The following is an 11,447-nucleotide window of genomic DNA, read 5'->3' as shown; positions in this document are numbered from 1 at the left end:
GAGACGCAGGGCTAGAGGTGGAGCTGGGATTTGGCTAGCTGGTCATGTGAATTGGATTTCACGTGATGGACTTGGAGTGGGTCTTTGGTCATGAGGGAATTAATTCAATGATGGACATTGAGTGGTCTTTGGACTTAACGAGCACATTAGGACTGGAGTGTGCTTTGGGCTAAATGTGCTTGATGGTGGGGTGCTGGTTCATTCATGTAGGTCAAGGAATTAATGGGGGAGGAGACCACAGGTCAAGGAAATATTAGAGAATGAGATGATCAATTGCAGACTAGCAACCTCAGCTAATTATTGTAGCTCGAGAGAAATCGATAGATGCAACTTTCACGGGCAAAAACAGAGAAACTTGATTTGAGAGAAACAAGTGAGCAGCGGAGCGAAATGGCTTGGCGGCTCGGTGTATCCTTTTAAAGGCAGGAGACACGAAGGCGCGACAGCGACACATCGTATGGTTAGTGGCTAACTAGCTTGCTTAAAGGTAGAAAAAACGCTGCATGTGCACGATGCGTTGCTATAGATGAACAGTGTTTCTGTAGTTAACAGTGTTTTCCATGGTGAGCAGTTTTCCCGCGGTGAACAGTATTTTCTATGGCGAACGGTATTTTCTGCGTTGCTACAGTGCCACCATGTGGAGAATGTGTCTGACCTTCATTTGCAAAGCAACTGAGTAGCGAGCAAACGGAGTGCTCAGTGGGCCAAGCTTGTGCGTGAGATGAATGCGTAGCGTGTGCGATGCTGCTACCGGTCGGTCAGGTGCTGCTAACTTGACTTGCTTGACATTGCCAAAGAATGTACTGAAGCATGTTTCGCGGGCTTGCGAGTGCCGAGTGCGTGCATGGAAAATTAAGGAGGAGAAGAATAATAAGAGTTGGAGTTGGATCAGGATGAATGAAAGTGATTTGGGCTACGGAAGAATACTTGGACAAGGAATAAATTAGAGCTCAATTTGAGAATTAGTGCAATAAAATTTAATTTCTCATTTACCACATGTAATAATACATAAACATGATGCTCAAGATATGGTTTAGTGTTTTGATTAAGGCGTAACACCGAGGGTGTTACAAATCTACCCCCCTAAAACAAAATCTCGACCCGAGATTTCATGTGCCTAGTGTGAGAAGAAGGTAGGAAATACATTTTGACGCAGTAACTAACTATCAGAACCAGCGAGGATGTGGGGGTAATGCTTCAATAGGTAACTCTCTTGTTCCCATGTGGCCTCATCCTCTGAGTGGTTTTGCTATTGCACTTTATAGAACTTTACCACACTGTTCCTCATCACTCTTTCTTTCTCGTCTAGGATTTTGACACGATGCTCAACATAAGACACATCAGGCTAGAGTGGAAGCCCTTCAATTTGTACGGCTTCTTCAGGAACCCGCAGACATTTCTTCAATTATGAGATGTGAAACACATTATGTATGGTAGATAAAATATCAGGCAGCTGGAGACGATAAGCAACTGGACCACACTGCTCCAGAACCTTGTACGGACCCACATACCGAGGGGCTAGCTTACCATGGACACCAAACCGATGCACCCCTCTCCTAGGAGATACTTTGAGATACACATAATCCCTAGCTACAAACTCCAAAGGCCTTCTTCGCTTGTCTGTATAAGCCTTTTGTCGGCTCTGAGCTGCCTTCAAGTGGCTTTGAATAATGCTTACTTTCTCTCGAGTCTCTTTTATGAATTCAGGCCTAAAGTACCCACGGTCTCCCACTTCAACCCAGTTCAGTGGCACTCTACACTTCTGCCTGTATAGAGCTTCAAATGGTGCCATGCGGATGCTCTCTTGGTAGCTGTTATTATATGAAAATTCAGCTAACTTCAAGCACTTATCCCACTTCTCAGGAAAAGAAATGGCACAAGCCCTCAAAATATCCTCGAGCACCTGGTTCACCCTTTTAGTTTGACCATCAGTTTGTGGGTGATATGCTGAGCTTCTAAGAAGATGAGTACCCAGACAGTGCTGCAGTTGCTCCCATAAACAAGAGACAAAGACTAACCCTCTATCAGAGATGATAGTAAGGGGAACTCCATGTAGGGTCACAATCCGATCGAAATATATCTCAGCATACTTCTTGGCTGTATATCTAGTGTCCACCGGGATAAAATGAGCAGACTTGGTGAGACGGTCCACAATGACCCAAATAGAATCAAAGCTCGTGGGTGTGTGGGGTAAACCCACAATGAAATCTATGGAAATATCCTCCCATTTCCAAACAGGGATAGGCAAGGGCTGCAAATATCCTAGAGTACGCATATGATCTGCCTTAACTCTTCCACAAGTGTCACACTCCATGACGTGCCAGGTGATGTCCTACTTCATGTTGGACCACCAGTACAAGTGGCATAGATTGTGATACATTTTGTTGCTGCCCAGATGGATAGACAACTTTGAATGATGGGCTTCATTCAAAATCTTCCTTTTTAGCTCCTCATTGGATGGAACCACCAGTCTATCCTTGTATCTCACTACTCCATGCTCATCCACACTAAAGTAAGGGCCACGCCCTTCAGCCATCAACTTCCTGATGTGAGGAATCTCTTCGGGGTCCTCCTTTTGCTCAAGAATAATCTGCTCCAGCAATTCTAAGGTCAATGCAATGTGAGCCAATACCTCTACATGGTTGAGAGACAAAGGTGTTTCCCCAACTTGATGTGACTTTCGGCTCAAAGCATCAGCTATAACATTGGCCTTTCTTGGGTGATAATGGACTTGTAAGTTATAATCCTTTTTCAATTCAAACCATCTCCTCTGCCTCTTGTTCAGCTCAGACTGAGTGAAAATATACTTGAGGCTCTTGTGATCTGTAAAGATATGCACTTTGTTGCCCAACAGATAGTGCCTCCAAATCTTCAGAGCGTGGACCACGGCGGCCAGTTCTAAGTCATGGGTGGGGTAATTCACCTCGTGCTTCTTTAGTTGGCACGAAGCATAAGCTATCACACGCCCGTCTTGCATAAGCACACACCCCATCCCCGTCTTTGAGGCATCACAATATACATCAAAGGGCCTATCAATATCTGGTTGGGCCAACACAGGAGCAGTGGTTAGAAAAGTCTTCAGAGCTTGAAAAGCTTCTTCACAGGCTAGGCTCCAGTCAAACTTAGCTTCTTTTTGGAGCAGCTTGGTCATTGGCTAGGCTATCTTAGAGAAATCAGGAATGAAACACCGATAGTATCCAGCCAGATGAAGGACTGACGAATCTGATGCGTAGACTTGGGAGACTTTCAATCCAATACATGTTGCACCTTGCTGGGATCTACAGAAACGCCTTCAGGTGTCAACACATGCCCCAAAAACTGCACTCGATCTAACCAAAATTTTCACTTGCTGAATTTAGCATACAACTTGTGCTCCCTTAGTCGAGTCAGTACTATCCAAAGGTGTCGGGCATGCTCTTCATCATTCTTGGAATAGATCAGGATGTCATCAATGAAAACTACCACAAACTTATCCAGCTCTGGCATGAAAATTGAATTCATTAGATACATGAAGAAGGCAGGAGCATTAGTGAGACCAAAAGACATCACTAGGTATTCATACAACCCATACCTAGTAGAGAAAGTGGTCTTTGGTATATCATGTGGCCTAATCTTGATTTGATGATAGCCTGATCAGAGATCAATCTTTGAGAACACCTTGGCGCCAGCTAGCTGATCGAACAAAGTATCTATGCGGGGCAAATGATACTTGTTCTTAACTGTTACCGAATTAAGAGGGCGGTAATCTACGCACATCCACAAAGTACCATCTTTCTTCTTCATGAAAATAGCCGGGCAACCCCTTGGTGAAGAACTAGGACGGATGAAACCTTTGTCCATCAACTCTTCTAGCTGCTTCTTCATTTTAGCTAGTTCCCTTGGAGCCATGCGGTACGGGCGTCTAGAGATAGGGGCAGTACCAGGCTCTAGCTCAATGGAGAATTCCCTTCTCTGTCCGATGGCAACCTAGGAAGATCTTTAGGGAAAACATCTGGGAACTCACATACTACCGGAATGTAGGTAAGATCAGGAGAGGCTTCAGCATGGGCAACAATAGGTAAGGCTGGATTTGAGGGTACAATAAGAGACATCCTATCCTCAGAAGAAGGAAGCCATAACTCCACACTCCTCTGCTTCATATCCAATACTACTCCATACACCCGCAACCAGTTCATTCCAAGAATAGCATCAATGCCTTGCCCTGGCATTACCATGAACTGTAGGTGGTAAGTGTGGGTGGCTAATACCAAGCTTACTATATCTATGCGGGTATTGATGAACATTTGTGAACCCGCAGTATGGATCTTATAGGCATACGGTATAACCATAAGTGGTAAGTTGTGCCGCTCTACAAACCCCATGCTCATAAAGGAATGTGATGCACCAGAATCGAACAACACATAGGCTGGATGGGAGTCGATGGTGAACATACCAGCCATCATCGGCTCCTGCTGCAAAATCTGCGTAGCATCTGTGAAATGCACCTAATCGGATCTGCTGGGCACTTTCTTCTTGATTATGGTCCTCTTGACAAGCCTGAAGTTTGCTGACGGTTGAGCGGACTGAGCTGGCTGGTTCTAGGGACAAGCTCAGACATAGTGGTCATCTTTGCCACACTTGAAGCAAGCACCAGGCTTGTTTCCAAACCCCTGACAAGGTGGGACCTATTGTCCCTGAGATTGCTGGGGCTACAGTTGCTACGGGGGTGCATGGTACTATGTGGAGGAAGTTTGCGAAGTCTGCTGGGGCTACCGGAATGAAGGCCTGCCTGATGATTGATAGGGCCCTCATCGGACAACCTGTATCTTCTATGTGCAAGGGTGGCTAGAGGATCTAGCTGCCACCCGCTTCCTCTTCCACTCGGCCTGGGACTCCCGCTAAAAACCCTCCATGGCAATGGCGGCGTTCATCAGTGCCCCAAAGGTCTGATAGTTCACCGTGTACAGCTTCTCTTGAAGGATGGGAGGGAGACCACGAAAGAAGCGGTCCTTCTTCTTGTCATCAGAGTCCACATGAATGCCAGCATACTAAGCCAAGTGATTGAACTTATTCACATAGTCCATCACTGTCACATTCCCCTGGCGTAGCTCTAGGAACTCAGTCACCTTCCGGTTGATGACACCAGCAGGGATAAAGAACTCTCAGAATGCAGTGGTGAACTCCTGCCAGGTTGCCGGATGATCAAGCTGCTCCATGGCATGGAAGGTGTCGCACCATGCGCTTGCGGACCCCGAAAGCTACTACGCTGCAAAGCGCACCTTCTACTCGTTGGCCACGTCGAGCAGCACAAACTTCTGCTCCAGAATGCGAAGCCAGTGCTCTGTATCTAGGGGCTCATCAAATGGGGTGAAAGTGGGTGGGTGAGTCTTGAGGAAGTCCTGGTAAGAGGACGGTCCCTCAGGATGGTGGGCACCACCCCCGTTCCCACTGTTGGCCCCATGGCCTCTGCGAGCGAGACCCGCGATAGCTTGTGCCATTATGTCCATGGCACGAGCTGACTCTCGGCGAGTAGCCAACATCTCCACCTTCATCTCAGCGTGGGTCATCGGAGGCGGCGGTGGCGGAGGAGGAGCCAGAAGTGGAGCCCCATGGCTCTCCCCATTAGGCTCATGGGCCCGGCCACTCTCGCCTTGGCCCTCGCCAAGACCGTGAGCCGCCCTAGTGCTTAGTGCTCCCACGTCCGGACCTTAGATTTATCTATAAGAGGTAGGAACCATCCGTTTAGAACAACCTTCCCGATAAGAAGCAGGGGATAGAGAAATGACAACACATTTAATTAAAGCATTCTTTTAATTAATCCTATCACTTTACTAATCCAATTATACATGTAGGGGGAATTTTTAGTTTAAGCAAAATGCTAATATCATGATGCATGCTTCGGCCTATATGTTCACTCAAGCCAGAATATAGCGGCATTCATAAAATTTTTGGCACATTGCACACTCACTTTCCGTATACTAAGCGATTTCTTACGCAACGTAAGTTAGTGTACCTGCAAAAATTGATTAGATAAAACCAGTGCCGCTATCCTAGATAGACCATATTGCTAGGGCTGATACTTATTTACATAACTTAATCGCATCCTTCTTTTCGCAAAGCTTTTGTTGGTCAAATTTTTAGTTTTGAAAAAAAATTATGAAACTCGTGACCAACCTGGCTCTGATACCAACTGTGGCAGAACCACCCGAAATAACATGTTTACGGAGGTGCTCATCTTCCACCAGACACTAAGCACCCCGAAAGCAAGCTACAGCGGACGGTATCCGTCGGGCACACCCCAAGGGAGAACCCGAAAGATCCACATTTTTCCCAAGGATCCAATAATGAGAACGAGTTACAATACTTGTCCATCTCATACATCAGAGTTTCTTAAAAGTACATTATTACAATACCAAATATCAAAGTGCGGAATGATAAATAGCAAAATTTAAAATACACATCTAGTGATAAGAACGAGGATCCGTCTGAGCCCACCAGAAGAATCCTCCACACAAAGGTACTTCTCATGCATCACCTGCAACAGGGGAAAATAAACCCTGAGTACACAATGTACTCGCAAGACTTATCCAACTAGTGGGAATAATTTCCCGACTCTAAGGAATATGATAAGCTTTATGGTTTACTGGTTTCTTTTAGCAGAAAGCAATACTAATAGTGAGTCCTTATTTATGTATTATTATCACCCGTATTAAGTTATCATCTAGCCAGTCTATATAAGCACATATTCTACTTTCAAGCAAGAGTTGAGCAATCAATTCCATTTCTTCTCCTTTCAACTTTCAGTTCTTACTATGGTGCTAAACCGCAGACAAGCCGTACCGGATTTCCCAGCGATTCGTGAATCAATATTCCTAGTTGGGTGCCTCGAAGACACACACCTCGCTTGTACCCCAAGCACAAGCAGGACCAACCCATCACTCTCTTGTCCTGGGTGTCCAGGTCCCTGTCCAAGCTTGGACTCTAAGCCCCCACTCCTGAGTCCCGGACTCAGTGTGGTGCAAGGACCTTCACCATCTCCGCCTCCAATCAGTCGGTCTAGAAAGAGCTAGATCCACGACAAGAGAGCAACAAGCCTTCCCTACGCCCATACCCAAGTATGTGCTCGGGACAATAGATCTATGTCTTGCCTAGAGCCATATGCAATGACCGGTCCTTAATTGACACAGATAGGGAAAAAGTATAACCGAGCTATGCCCTGATGGCCATAGGACACAACCCTTTACACCCACCAAAACCCAACCATATCCCTGCCCGGTCACCATTTTCCTTTCCACCATTTTGTCATGAGTGATCATGTTTATCACCTATTTGTGAGTAACGGCAGGTTACTCACACTATCGATATCCTGAGCATAGCAGTTACTCGACCTGTACTAGTAGGGCTCATGGGTGAATATATTTATGCTTGTAGTTTCCATAAAATGCCTGTAACGTAAATGCTCACCATAGATATATATCCAGTTATTATTCAAAGTAAGGGTTATGTACTGGGGCTTGTCTTGGGCAGACGCGGTGTCAGCAAAGTCAGCAACTGATGGCTCCGGGACGTCCTCCTGCACAAGGATCTCCTCCTCGTACTCTTTGATGACTTCGTCGTACTCCTACTCGCTCGCAGTCACGAACTCTACCACCTCGTTATCTACATGCATGAAATGATGATGCAACGCTTAGTAATACGGCAACAGCAACTCTTAAAATAAGAATACATCTACTAAGCTACTAAGCTAACTCTAATGACTAATACGCAAAGTTACCTATTATTCCCACTAAACAGGTATGAAACATTTCATGTATTATCTTAGCAACTAAAGGCATCCTTATTGTTAATATCAATTTACTATATATATGATAAAACAAGGTGCACCAACTACCATATTCATCAACCTATTCTAAGGCCACAAAAATTATAGTGAGCACATAATAATACAATAAACATACTGTAAAAGAATTTTAGGGCTAGCACTTCTACCAATGCATCACAAAAATTCATTCTCTAAATAACTGTAATAATAACAAGCAACCTAGAATTAATAAGTAACCCTAAAACATCACAGAACCATATGAACTAATTATACTAACAGATAGATCATGAATTTAGGAATCTAACAAAATTTATTTCACAATAAATAAATAAATTCAAATGAGCTCTAGAGATGAAGAAAATGATATTATTGGAGGAGGCTAATCATGCTATTGGACTTGTTGACCAGCACGTGACTGTGAGTCTAGAAATAATGGAGAAGGAGAATGAAGGAATCCTTGCAGGTTAGCTACCTCGGTCGATTACAGCTCGGAGAGGGAGATCGGTAGAGCGCAGCCTTCCCAGACAAGAACAGAGGAACTCGATTTAGAGAGTCAGATGGTGAGCGGCGGAGTGGGATGGCTTGGCAGGCTTGGTGTGTCCTTTATAGGTAGGAGACGCAGGGGTAGAGGTGGAGCTGGGATTTGGCTAGCTGGTCATGTGAATTGGATTTCACGTGATGGACTTGGAGTGGGTCTTTGGTCATGAGGGAATTAATTCAATGATGGACATTGAGTGGTCTTTGGACTTAACGAGCACATTAGGACTAGAGTGTGCTTTGGGCTAAACGTGCTTGATGGTGGGGTGCTGGTTCATTCATGCAGGTCAAGGAATTAATGGGGGAGGAGACCACAGGTCAAGGAAATATTAGAGAATGAGATGATCAATTGCAGACTAGCAACCTCAGCTAATTATTGTAGCTCGAGAGAAATCGATAGATGCAACTTTCACAGGCAAGAACAGAGAAACTTGATTTGAGAGAAACAAGTGAGCAGCGGAGCGAAATGGCTTGGCGGCTCGGTGTATCCTTTTAAAGGCAGGAGACACGAAGGCGCGACAGCGACACATCGTATGGTTAGTGGCTAACTAGCTTGCTTAAAGGTAGAAAAAATGCTGCATGTGCACGATGCGTTGCTATAGATGAACAGTGTTTCTGTAGTAAACAGTGTTTTCCATGGTGAGCAGTTTTCCCGCGGTGAACAGTATTTTCTATGGCGAACGGTATTTTCTGCGTTGCTACAGTGCCACCATGTGGAGAATGTGTCTGACCTTCATTTGCAAAGCAACTGAGTAGCGAGCAAACGGAGTGCTCAGTGGGCCAAGCTTGTGCGTGAGATGAATGCGTAGCGTGTGCGATGCTGCTACCGGTCGGTCAGGTGCTGCTAACTTGACTTGCTTGACATTGCCAAAGAATGTACTGAAGCATGTTTCGCGGGCTTGCGAGTGCCGAGTGCGTGCATGGAAAATTAAGGAGGAGAAGAATAATAAGAGTTGGAGTTGGATCAGGATGAATGAAAGTGATTTGGGCTACGGAAGAATACTTGGACAAGGAATAAATTAGAGCTCAATTTGAGAATTAGTGCAATAAAATTTAATTTCTCATTTACCACATGTAATAATACATAAACATGATGCTCAAGATATGGTTTAGTGTTTTGATTAAGGCGTAACACCGAGGGTGTTACAAATCTACCCCCCTAAAACAAAATCTCGACCCGAGATTTCATGTGCCTAGTGTGAGAAGAAGGCAGGAAATACATTTTGACGCAGTAACTAACTATCAGAACCAGCAAGGATGTGGGGGTAATGCTTCAATAGGTAACTCTCTTGTTCCCATGTGGCCTCATCCTCTGAGTGGTTTTGCTATTGCACTTTATAGAACTTTACCACACTGTTCCTCATCACTCTTTCTTTCTCGTCTAGGATTTTGACACGATGCTCAACATAAGACACATCAGGCTAGAGTGGAAGCCCTTCAATTTGTACGGCTTCTTCAGGAACCCGCAGACATTTCTTCAATTATGAGATGTGAAACACATTATGTATGGTAGATAAAATATCAGGCAGCTGGAGACGATAAGCAACTGGACCACACTGCTCCAGAACCTTGTACGGACCCACATACCGAGGGGCTAGCTTACCATGGACACCAAACCGATGCACCCCTCTCCTAGGAGATACTTTGAGATACACATAATCCCTAGCTACAAACTCCAAAGGCCTTCTTCGCTTGTCTGTATAAGCCTTTTGTCAGCTCTGAGCTGCCTTCAAGTGGCTTTGAATAATGCTTACTTTCTCTCGAGTCTCTTTTATGAATTCAGGCCTAAAGTACCCACGGTCTCCCACTTCAACCCAGTTCAGTGGCACTCTACACTTCTGCCTGTATAGAGCTTCAAATGGTGCCATGCGGATGCTCTCTTGGTAGCTGTTATTATATGAAAATTCAGCTAACTTCAAGCACTTATCCCACTTCTCAGGAAAAGAAATGGCACAAGCCCTCAAAATATCCTCGAGCACCTGGTTCACCCTTTTAGTTTGACCATCAGTTTGTGGGTGATATGCTGAGCTTCTAAGAAGATGAGTACCCAGACAGTGCTGCAGTTGCTCCCATAAACAAGAGACAAAGACTAACCCTCTATCAGAGATGATAGTAAGGGGAACTCCATGTAGGGTCACAATCCGATCGAAATATATCTCAGCATACTTCTTGGCTGTATATCTAGTGTCCACCGGGATAAAATGAGCAGACTTGGTGAGACGGTCCACAATGACCCAAATAGAATCAAAGCTCGTGGGTGTGTGGGGTAAACCCACAATGAAATCTATGGAAATATCCTCCCATTTCCAAACAGGGATAGGCAAGGGCTGCAAATATCCTAGAGTACGCATATGATCTGCCTTAACTCTTCCACAAGTGTCACACTCCATGACGTGCCAGGTGATGTCCTACTTCATGTTGGACCACCAGTACAAGTGGCATAGATTGTGATACATTTTGTTGCTGCCCAGATGGATAGACAACTTTGAATGATGGGCTTCATTCAAAATCTTCCTTTTTAGCTCCTCATTGGATGGAACCACCAGTCTATCCTTGTATCTCACTACTCCATGCTCATCCACACTAAAGTAAGGGCCACGCCCTTCAGCCATCAACTTCCTGATGTGAGGAATCTCTTCGGGGTCCTCCTTTTGCTCAAGAATAATCTGCTCCAGCAATTCTAAGGTCAATGCAATGTGAGCCAATACCTCTACATGGTTGAGAGACAAAGGTGTTTCCCCAACTTGATGTGACTTTCGGCTCAAAGCATCAGCTATAACATTGGCCTTTCTTGGGTGATAATGGACTTGTAAGTTATAATCCTTTTTCAATTCAAACCATCTCCTCTGCCTCTTGTTCAGCTCAGACTGAGTGAAAATATACTTGAGGCTCTTGTGATCTGTAAAGATATGCACTTTGTTGCCCAACAGATAGTGCCTCCAAATCTTTAGAGCGTGGACCACGGCGGCCAGTTCTAAGTCATGGGTGGGGTAATTCACCTCGTGCTTCTTTAGTTGGCACGAAGCATAAGCTATCACACGCCCGTCTTGCATAAGCACACACCCCATCCCCGTCTTTGAGGCATCACAATATACATCAAAGGGCCTAT

Source organism: Miscanthus floridulus, chromosome 7, assembly GCF_019320115.1.
Source record: "Miscanthus floridulus cultivar M001 chromosome 7, ASM1932011v1, whole genome shotgun sequence".
NCBI classification, from domain to species: domain Eukaryota; kingdom Viridiplantae; phylum Streptophyta; class Magnoliopsida; order Poales; family Poaceae; genus Miscanthus; species Miscanthus floridulus.
The sequence above is the reverse complement of the archived record's forward strand: the minus strand, read 5'-3'. Positions refer to the sequence as shown.